Source organism: Neofelis nebulosa, chromosome 5 (genome assembly GCF_028018385.1).
Source record: "Neofelis nebulosa isolate mNeoNeb1 chromosome 5, mNeoNeb1.pri, whole genome shotgun sequence".
Taxonomy (NCBI): domain Eukaryota; kingdom Metazoa; phylum Chordata; class Mammalia; order Carnivora; family Felidae; genus Neofelis; species Neofelis nebulosa.
In genome coordinates this window covers 36,630,557-36,642,684 of record NC_080786.1, presented here as the reverse complement: position 1 = coordinate 36,642,684, position 12,128 = coordinate 36,630,557, and positions in this window count along the sequence as shown.

Below are 12,128 nucleotides of genomic sequence, written 5' to 3'. Positions count from 1 at the left end.
ATATTTTTTCAGAGGAGTCCTGCTGGCTTGGGCCGTGGGAAAGGGGGAGGGCAGCAAACCTAATGATATTAGAAAACCAATATTGACTGAAACCTCACCCTACCCTCCATCCACCCACTATCCATCCATCCATTCATCCATCCATCCATCCTCCCATCCATTCATCCACTAATTCACGCACCCATTCATTTATCTATTTATCCATACATATATTCAACAAATATGTATTGAGTACCCGACAGAGCCAAACATTGTAATAGAAAAGTGGAGATGAGGCAGACTTGGCCACTGTCCTCATCTAGCCTAAACTTTGTTCTCCACACAAAGTTGGGTATGATCCCAAAGCACCATCTCCTCCACTACCCTTGAGCTCTCATTTCTGCAGTAACACATCTCACACTGGCTAGGGGATGTCCAGGTAAATGTTGCTCCCCAGCTTGCAGAGGCAGAATCCAAGAGATACCCTCAAAGAACTCTCTGAGATGGATGTGGTCAGAGTAGGTAGTCAGAGATCTCAGAATCTACTCCAAAGTCCTTCTGGGGCTTAATTCCTGGGGAAGCTCTTATAGGTACCAATACTTACAGCACAAAGCCTTCTGAAACAAATATTCCAATCTGTTGAACAGTATTGCATGCTGGCAGGATTATGTTCTTATTTTCAAAAAATATGTGTTTCTTTCTAGATCTTGGTACTCTGCTCCATCTGCCCTAAAATTTTGATGTGTTCCCTGAGGTTAACTTCTAAGCCTTCTGCTTTACGTACCTCAATGAGCTCATCTACTTCTTTTATCAAGTCTGAATCCAGTCCAACAAGATCTTCTAAGCTCTTGACTTGTGTGTCTATTTTCCTGATAGATTCATATGTCCCAAAGGATATAGAAACTGAGACTCTCCTAAACCAAATTTTAAGGCAAATACAATAGCAAGGCCTTGGAATTGTAAGATCTGATGAATCTGCAGGGAATGTCTTTTGGGATAGGCAGAGTAGCACAGAGAGACTACAGCTAATTCAGGGGCATGAACCCACCTCAAGAATCATGCAGCAGAGAAAACCTGGGGTTCAGAGAGAAAAGTAGGTTACTGTCCAAAAAGGAGAGACCCTGGATAGAGAGGTTTGGGGGAGTCCTGCCACCAGAGAGGAACCTCAGCCCTGGAGTAAGAGATTGTTTTAGGACATTCTGGTTCAGGGCTCACAGTTCCTAAGCAGCTGAATGACTAATACTTTACCATCTTAGCACATTGACACATTCAGAACTTTCCTGACTCCAGATTAGGGTCTCAGTGCTGTGAATACACCTCCTTCTTGGAGAAGGGGGTACATCAGTCTCCTATGAGTATGGTTAGCATAAGCCAAACATTGGCAGACATCATTCTGAGTGGCCTGTGAGGCCTCAGCCCAAGCCTGCATTCTCCCAGTTCTGGTAGCCCAGGGAGGCATCCTCCATTTTGTGTGGCATTAATGACATCTAGGGGTGCCTGGGTAGCTCAGTCAGTTGAGCATCTGACTCTTGATTTTGGCTCAGGTCATGATCTCATGGTTCATGAAATCAAGCCCCATGTCAGGCTCTGTGCTGACAGTGTGGAGCCTGCTTGGGATTTTCTCCTCTCTCTGTCTCTCTGCCCCCTCTCACAATAAATAAATAAACTATTTTCAGACCACAATGCTATGAAACTCGAAATCAACCACAAGAAAAAATTTGGAAAGGAAGGTAACAAATACTTGGAGACTGAAGAACATCCTACTAAAGAATGAATGGGCTAACCAAGCAGTTAAAGATGAAATTAAAAAGTATATGGAAGTCAATGAAAATGATAACACCACAACCCAAAACCCCTGGGACGCAGCAAAGGCGGTCATAAGAGGAAAGTATATAGCAATCCAGGCCTTCCTAAAGAAGGAAGAATGGCCTCAGATACACAAACTAACCTTACGCCTTAAAGAGCTGGAAAAAGAACAGCAAATAAAACCCCAAACCAGCAGAAGACAGGAAATGATCAAGATTAGAGCAGAAATTAATGCTATTGAAACCAAAAAAACAGTAAAACAGATCAATGAAACCAGAAGCTGGTTCTTTGAAAGAATTAACAAAATTGATAACCCACTAGCCAGTTTGATCAAGAAGAAAAAGGAAAGGACCCAAATAAATAAAATCAAGAATGAAAGTGGATAACAACAACCAACACAGATAGAACCAACCAACACAGATAGATAACAACCAACACAGCAGAAATAAAAACAATAAGAGAATATTATGAGCAATTATATGCCAATAAAATGGGTAATCTGGAAGAAATGGACAAATTCCTAGAAACATATATACTACCAAAACTGAAACAGGAAGAAATAGAAAATTTGAACAGACCCAGAACCAGTAAGGAAATTGAATCAGTAATCAAAAATCTCCCAAAACACAAGAGTCCAGGGCCAGATGGCTTTCCTCAGGAATTCTACCAAACATTTAAGGAAGAGTTAACACCTATTCTCTTGAAGCTGTTTCAAAAAATATAAATGGAAGGAAAACTTCTAAACTCTTTCTATGAGGGCAGCATTACCTGGATTCCAAAACCAGACAGAGACCCCACTACAAAGGAGTACTATAGACCAATTTCCCTGATGAACATGGATGCAAAAATCCCCAACAAGATATTAGCCGGCCAGCTCCAACAATACATTAAAAAAATTATTCACCACAACCAAGTGGGATTTATACCTGGGATGCAGGGCTGGCTCAGTATCCACAAAACGATTAACATGACTCACCACATCAATAAAAGAAAGGACAAGAACCATATGATCCTCTCAAAAGATGCAGAGAAAGAATTTAACAAAATACAGCATCTTTTCTTGATAAAAACCCTCAAGAAAGTAGGGATAGAAGGGTCATACATCAAGATCATAAAAGCCATGTATGAATGACCCAATGCTAATATCATCCTCAACAGGGAAAAGCTGAGAGCTTTCCCCCTAAGGTCAGGAACGAGACAAGGATGTCCACTCTCACCACTGTTATTCAAATAGTATTGGAAGTCTTTGCCTCTGCAATCAGACAACACAAAGAAATAAAAGGCATCCAAATTGTCCAGGAGGAGGTCAAACTTTCACTCTTTGCTGATGACATGATACTCTAATGGAAAACCGAAAAGATTCCACCAAAAAACTGCTAGAACTGATTAATGAATTCAGCAAAGCTGCAGGATATAAAATCAATGTACAGAAATCGGTTGCATTCCTATACACCAACAATGAAGTGACAGAAAGAGAAATTAGGGAATCGATCCCATTTACAATTGCACCAAAAACCATAAAATACCTAGGAATAAATCTAACCAAAGAGGTGAAAAATCTATACACTTAAAACTATAGAAAGCTTATGAAAGAAATTGAAGAAGACACAAAAAAAATGAAAAAAGATTCCAGGCTCCTGCATAGGGAGAACACATATTGTTAAAATGTCGATACTACCCAAAGCAATCTACATATTCAATGCAATCCCTATCAGAATAACACCATCCTTCTTCACAGAGCTAGAACAAATAATCCTAAAATTTGTATGGAACCACAAAAGACCCCAAATAGCCAAGCAATCTTGAAAAAGAAAACCAAAGCAGGAGACATCACAATCCCAGACTTCAAGCTATACTACAAAGCTGTAATCATCAAGACAGTATGGTATTGGCACAAGAACAGACACTCAGATCAATGGAACAGAATAGAGAACCCAGAAATGGACCCACAAACATATGGCCAGCTAATCTTTGACAAATCAGGAAAGAATATCCAATGGAATAAAGACTGTCTCTTCAGCAAGTGGTGCTGGGAAAACTGGACAGCGACAGGCAGAAGAATGAACCTGGACAACTTTCTTATACCATACACAAAAGTAAATGCAAAACAGATGAAAGACTTCAATGTAAGACAGGAAGCCATCAAAATCCTGGCAAAAAGCAGGCAAAAACCTCTTTGATCTTGGCCACAGCAACTTCTTACTCAATACGTCTCCAGAGGCAAGGGAAACAAAAGCAAAAATGAACTACTGGGACCTCATAAAAATAAAAAGCTTCTGCACAGCCAAGAAAACAACCAGCAAAACTAAAAGGCAACTGACAAAATAGGAGAAGACATTTGCAAACGACATATTAGATAAAGGGTTAGTATCCAAAAATCTATAAAGAACTTATCAAATTCAACACCAAAAAAACCCAAATAATCCAGTGAAGAAATGGGCAAAAGACATGAATAGACATTTCTCCAGAGAAGACATCCAGATGGCCAACTGACACATGAAAAAATGCTCAACATCATCTATCATCAGGGAAATACAAATCCAAACCACCATGAGATCCCACCTTACACCTGTCAGAATGGCTAACATTAACAACTCAGACAACAACAGATGTTGGCGAGGATGCAGAGAAAGAGGATCTCTTTGGCATTGTTGGTGGCAATGCAAGCTGGTGCAGCCACTCTGGAAAACAGTAGGGAGGTTCCTTAAAAACTAAAAATAGAACTACCCTATGACCCAGCAATTGCACTACTAGGCATTTATCCAAGGGATACAGGTGTGCTGTTTCGAAGGGACACATGCACCCCAATGTTTATAGCAGCACCATCCACAATAGCCAAAGTATGGAAAGAGCCCAAATGTCCATCGATGGGTGAATGGATAAAGAAGAGGTGATACACACACACACACACACACACACACACACACACACACACACAATGGAGTATTACTCGGCAATCAAAAAGAATGAAATCTTGCCATTTGCAACTACGTGGATGGAACTGGAGGGTATTACCCTAAGTGAGATGAGTCAGTCAGAGAAAGACAAAAATCATATGACTTCACTCATATGAGGACTTTAAGATACAAAACGGGTGAACATAGGGAAGGGAAGCAAAAAGAATATAAAAACAGGAAAGGGGACAAAACATAAGAGACTTATAAATATGGAGAACAAACTGAGGGTTGCTGGAGGGGTTGTGGGAGGGGGGATGGGCTAAATGGGTAAGGGCACTAAGGAATCTACTCCTGAAATCATTGTTGCACTATATGCTAACTAATTTGGATGTAAATTTTTAAAAAATGAAATTTAAAAAAATAAACAAATAAAAAATAAAAATAAACTTTAAAAAAAATGACATCCCGCTGATCCATATCTGCACCAGTTGAGCACCACAAACCTTCGTGCTATGATTTCCAGGAAATTTTGTTCTGGTATTTCCCTTATTTCTTCGCTAACACCAGAGAGTTTGCTCTTAGGAGCCATCACTCCTGTAGCTAGGGCTCTCATGCCATTTAAATGCAGTCTACAGATCGGTATAAGCTGATTCAATTTTGGAAAACTGTATGGAATATTTACTAAAGATGAACACCTACTCCATGATCCAGAAATTCCATTTCTAGGCATATATTCAAGTGAAATGAACATACATCTGACAAAAGACACATATATGATTGTTCATCACAACCTTTTCCATGATAGCCCTAAACTAAAACAAAACAATAATTGTGCATCAATAGAAGAATGAATTGAAAAAAACCCTACAAGCCTGTGGATGGCCAGGCAATGGCATACCACACAGCAGTAAAGAGGAATAAAGTATGGATATATGCAGCAATGGGGATGAATCTCACAGACACATATTGAATTAAAGAAGTCAGGCGCAAAAGGCTACCTGCTGTACCGTTTTGTTCATATGAACTTGAACAGGCAGAACTAACAGTGATAGAGGTCACAACAGAGGTGGAGATATTGACTAAGAAGGAGCACAAAGGGACCTCCTGGGGGCTGGATATATAATTTATCACGATCTGGGTGGTGGCTACATGAATATATTAATATGTAAAAATTCATTTGCTCAACTTTGAAAAGTAGCATGCTGTTTTGCAATTTATTACAAGACAGGAATATTGACAAAGAAAAAAAATAGGATTTTTTTTTTCATTTAAGGAATGCAGTTAGTCTTGAGCAGGGAAAACAAGATCCAGGGAGAACAAGTGCATTTAATGTCTCACCTAGATTCTAATTGAGCTACATTTTTTAAGGGACCCGATAGTAAAGATCTTAGGCTCTCTGGGCTGTATCATATCTGTACCATTTCTGCCCTCGTAGCATGAAAGCAGTCACAGATAATACATTACATACATACAATACACTACATAAATGAATGGGCTGGTTGTGTTTTAATAAAACCTCATTTACAAAAAACAGGTGGCAGGTCACATTTAGCCTGGTGGACTGTAATTTGTCAACCCCTGACTTAATCCATTGGTGGCGACTTCCCCGGGAAAGCGGTGTTGAGGGTTTGGAGGCCCCTTCAGGGTCCCCCATGGAAGGGGACGACCCTTCCATGTAACGACCCCTAGCTATGTCTGCCTTAAGAGAGGGACCGAGCAGCCAGGCAGTTACATGGCAGTGAGGAGTACCCTGTCCCTCAAAATGAGCCCTTGCTTACTCTTGTTTCATGGGGAAAAGAAACCCTTTGTCCTTAACCCTCTTACCGAAGACCTCCTGCACCATCTGCCTTCACCGTTTGGCCCCCAGGACACTGCTCCTCTGCAGAAACCCTCAATGCCGTTGATGCATTCTCCTTTGTGCCTGATACCCCAGGCCTCCCTATTCTCCATGCCCTTACCAAGCTGCCGCCCCCCTGCCCCCAGCCCCCCACCCCTGCCGCAAGGAAGCCCCGCTCCCTTGGGGGTTCTGCCATATAACCATGCAGCCCTCTTCCCCTGCTGGGGGCTGACTTACCCTGCCAGGCACCTCCCTCTCACTGCCTTCCTCCTCACCCGGGGTACTCCAGTGCCTACACGGATGACCTGTCATGTGCCCTAGCCTCTTGGACCCTAGACAGCCATGTTTCCCAGAATCTTCACCCCTCTTCTCCCTGAGCCACTGGTTCCCATGACTATACTCCAGACCTCTCCATCACAGAGCCACAGGCCCCTGACCATGAGCATCTTAAGTCCACATGTTGCCCAGTGTACACACAGTCCCTGTCCCTCTGGCTCTCCTCAGTGAGATCTGGAAGCCTTTGATGTGACTTGAGCTTCTCCCTGTCAACCCCTCCAGGCTCCACCACTCTTCAGGCCAAGCTTTCCACCTCTTGTGGTAACTTCAAACTCTCTGCCCCTCTGTCGAGCTGTCCTATCCATCCCCCAAGGTCCCCAGTTCCTAAGAAACCCAATTGTCTGCCCCTTTGTGCCACTTCCACGTGGCCTAGAGCTGTTGGTCTCAGGCTGGGAGACTATAACCTTGTGACTTCAACTCAGCTGGGTCCTCAATGCCACCAGGAGTTCTTTCCCCAAGGTGCCACAGCAGCTCTTTGCAAATCCCTCCACGGGCTCCAGCCCTGCCCCACTCACACTCTCAGCAGGTGACTTTGCCGCCACTTCTCAGAGGGGGCTCTTTCAGCATCCTGCCAGAACCTCCTCAGGAGTCTAAGGGAGATCCAGATCCCAGAGGGTTCCCTCACCACTCAGACAAAGCATTTGCAGGTATGGCAGATTTTACCGATCATTTTGGAGACCAGTGGAATTTACAGCACAGAAATGCAAACAGCCTAAAATCAAACATTAGAATTTCCTGTTCCTAAAAATTCCCTCAGCTGCTTTCGCCAGTTGGACCCCACCTCTTCCTTGCCCTGTTTGTCTTTATTCACAGTCCAGCAACCACAACCCCCACACCTTCTGGTTCAGAGCAATGTAGCCCATTCTTGCCTCTGCACCTAGATTGCCCCAGGCCTCCCTTTACATCCATTGATATAGTCAGCAAAACAATGGGCACATCCCAGGAGCCTCTAAAGTCTCCATTAACCTCTTAACCACCAGTCTCTGCCAGGAAGAGGGGAGTAGAGAAATCACTTTCCTCTCTGACCCTCTGATCTGAGAGTGTGGTGGTGGGAAAGGAATCACAGTCAGCTTTTCTCTGTAACATCTGTGTCCTGTGTCCCCCTGCCCAGGTCTGTCCTCTTGCCCCTGCCCCCCAGTCCCCAGTGGAGAGGTGCCCTCCTTCCTAGAAGCAAGTCACTTGAGTCTGGAATTCTGCGGGCAAGACAGGAGGGGAGAATTCCAGACTTCAACTTTTCTCCTCTTCTCCAGGTTTTATTTAACTGTTTTCTCCACTGGCTTCTTCCCATCTACATTTATTATTATTTTTTAAATGTTTATTTATTTGTTTTGAGAGAGATGGGGGCTGGGGAAGAAAGAGGGGGAGGATCCTTGTGCTGTCAGCGCAGAGCCTGATGTGGGGCTCTATCTCACAAACCGTGAGATCATGATCTGTGCGGAAATCAAGAGCCTGACGCTTAACCCACTGAGCCATCCAGGCGCCCCATTTTCCCATCTGCTCCTAATTCTCTTTCAGTCCTTTGGGGAAGGAAAAAACTCCTCTTTCAATCTTTTCTTCCATCTCCTACCACTGCCCTACCTTTCTCCTCTTGTTCTCCTCCGGGATCTGGAGAAGTCATCCCTGCTCATGGTGGAGGCATTCTCTGTTCTGACTCTTCCAGCTGGCTTCCTCCGATGCCACCCACCCTGAGACCTGCTCCGTTTCCAGCTCGGGTGACTGCTCTGGAGTGAAATCCTTCAGCTGCTCAGAAGCCCGTGCTTCTATAGGTCTGCGTTGCTTTTCAAGCTGTGAACATGCCCTTCCTCTCCCGCCCCAGCTCCTCTGGCTCGCTAGTTCTGCGAAGTTTCCTCCCGGTCGGGCTCCAGCTCTTCCTCCCTCAGGCTCTCCCGCAGGCTCCTCGGAAGGTCCCTGAAGTGGTAGTTCTGCAGGACTGACATCAGGCACCTTGTCAGTATGTGTACTCTCCCGAGTAAGGTTGCAGTGAATAACCATCTTTTCGTAAGCCACACCTCTCCCTGGAAAGTTCTGGGCAGTCTATCCTCCCCCCTTTTAGGTAGTAACAGATCCCTGGTATTTAGCTGGGTACATGGCTGTTCACAATAAGGAAGGTATCTCCCAGGTTCTCTTGGAAGTGGTTGTGGCCATGTAACTTGGTTCTGGCCAGTAGATGTGAACACATCATGGAGAAATTCTGAGAAGGTTACTTAAAAAGAGGCTCGCTTAACTCATATCCAGTCTTCCTTTTCCCCCTTCTTCCTTTCCACTAGCTGGAAGGAGATGTACTGACTAACTCCACTGCCGTCTTGGATCTTGAGGCAATTATAACGATGGTACTCACGTGCGGTGGAGCCAAAAAGGTGGGGGGCGGTCTGGGTGCTGGAGAGCTTGCTAGAGCCTCAACACCTGCCCGGAGTGCCCACCTGGACTTCTTTTGGGAGAAGAAAAACATAAAACAGAACATGGCTGTGGGTTTAAGCCCCTGTTGAATCCGTTGGGTCTGAGAGCTGAAACGAACCCTGATATGTCTCTTTTTTTTAATGTTTTATTTATTTTTGAGAGAGAGTGTGAGCAGGGGTGGGGCAGAGAGAGAGAGAGAGAGAGAGAGAGAGAGAGAAAGAGAGAGACAGTATCTGAAGCAGGCTCCAGGCTCTGACCTGTCAGCACAGAGCCCAACAGGGGGCTCAAACCCACAAACCGTGAGATCATGACCTGAGCCGAAGTCGGACACTTAACTGACTGAGCCACCCAGGCGCCCCTGTTCTATCACTTATTGAATGAGAGGTTGCATCTACCGTAATTACATACTTGTTTCTTTCTCCTTTCACTTCTATTAGTTTTTACTTTGTGTATTTTTTTTTTTACTTCGTGTATTTTTAAGCTGTTACTAGATGCATACATGTTTTGGATTGTTATGGATACTTGATAGATTGTCCCTTTATTATTATGAAAACACTTTCTCTATCCCTTCAAATATTCTTTGATCTGAAATCTACTTCATCTGATATTAACACAACCACTCCAGCTTTCTTTTGGTTAGTATGGTACATCCTTTTCTATCCTTTTTCCTTTAATCTATTGATGTCTTTATATTTAAAGTAGTTTTTTGGTAAAGAAGTTTTTCCCTGCAAAGGAATGGGCCTGGGATTTGCCCTGGGTCTGTCTGACTCCAAATCCCTGCTCTTTCTCCTCACCGGTACCCCTAAGCCTGGAGACATATCTCCAACACTTGCTGAGCTATTAAAAATTCTGATTCTAGGACCAAACCCCAGAGATTCTACCCGATCCGTTCTGGGCTGAAGCTGGGGAATTTGGTTTTTCACAAGCGCCCCTGGTCTCCGGGTAATTCTGATGCTCAGCGGGTGTAGGATTGGCCCTACATGGTCTGGCCGCCTCTGGCTGATAGGAGCTGCCGCTTCTCCTAATACGGCAGGGAGGATGGGCCGCTTGATTAGCTCTGAGGAGGCAGCTGCAGTCTGAGGAGGGCTCTGGCTGAGTATGAAACAATCCTACCTGGCAGTAGGGCCAGCAGAGCCTGCTGAAAAGTGCTGGTGCCACCAGACGGCTGTTCCCACCTAACACCCGTTTCAGGGATTGTTGCTTTGAATTCTTTGTGCATTCGACCAATCTAACTGTTCTTGCCATTCACCTTGCACGGAGATGTCAAATTTGTACACAGCATCTGCCTTACGTCAGTCTGTGTTTGAATATTTTTGTGGGCTCCTCCCATTCCAGAGGGTCCAGGTGAAGCTCCTGGCCCTAGAGTGGTCTAGTCTGACTTCCTGCTCCTGCTTCTCTCTGGCTGGTCTCTTTCACAAAGCCCCTGGACCCTTTGCTCACACCTCTCCTTTCTCCCCTTCCCTGGTCTAGAACCACCAGCCCATCCCTGAGCCCTTCCTCATTCTCCAGATCCTACCCTAACTAAATATCCTCTCCTCCAGGGAGCCCTCCTTGACTGGCCTGGCCCCACTAGAAAATTTGCTGTTGTTCATGGCTTCTGCTCTGCTGTGTCCTGTGACCTTCACATATCTGCATCCTAAGGACACAAGCATAGGTTGCTTCTCAAAGTCATCCACTGGCTCTTGAATGTCCACTTGACTCCACATCTACACTCCTGAGTCGTGGCCTATGTCCCACATGGTCCTAACAATTCCCTTTGTCCTTTTCTCGATGCCTTCGAAACTGACCTGCTTTATGACCCTTTATTCTTTTACAAAGCCAGTGATCCAGCTTGTAAGAATCTAATCGTGCAATTTAATTTTTCATTTTATTGAGAGGGGCTAAATTTCCATGGATCATTGTTTCTGGCTAGGTGTTTTACCCCAATTATCTTATTTATCACAAAAACTCTTTGAGGTAGGTGCATTACTCATTTTACCAATGTGGAGACTAACATTCAGGGAAGTTAAGCCATATGCTCAAGATCGCGCAGTGGGTGCTGGCGCAGGGGAGTGGGGTCCAACTCCTAGAATCCCTTTCTTGTTCTGCAGTGTTAACAACAGTCACTAGATGGCGTAGCGAGACAGCGGCGAGCCGGGCTACTCTGGACGGAATATTGGCTGGAAGCTGAGCCTGTGGTGCCCATTTTTACCACCAGGGGACAGGCGGGGGAAAGAAATGACACCTAAGGCCACACAGGAGGCGGCAGAACCCTGAATGGCTAGGGAACCCCGTTGCCTTGGGGCTGGGGAAGGCCACAGCTGTTCACTGCTTATTTTTTAATTTAAATCCAAGTTAGTTAACATATAGCGTAATAATGGTTTCAGGCGTAGAATTTAGTGATTCATCACTTATTTATAACACCCAGTGCTCATCCCAACAAGTGCCCTCCTTAATGCCCATCACCATGATTATTTTAGTTACGCTACACAATACAAGTTACAAAATGTGTTCTTGGACTCTTCCTTACGTACACTGGAGCACTAAGCAGGACGTTAATCTTTTTTTCTTTTTTTAAATGTTTATTTATTTTTGAGAGAGGGAAAGACAGAGCATGAGCAGAGGAAGGGCAGAGAGAGAGGGAGACACAGAAACTGAAGCAGGCTCCAGGCTCTGAGCTGTCAGCACAGAGCCCGACGCGGGGCTTGAACTCACCAACCGTGAGATCATGACCTGAGCTGAAGTCGGACGCCCAACCAACTGAGCCACCCAGGCACCCCTAATCTTTTTTGTTAGTTAACTTGAGGTCCTCAGCACGATTGATAGAATGAACAGAATCCTCTCTCTGCAACTACCTGGCTTGACCAACAAAGAGAATCACCACTAATTACCTCATG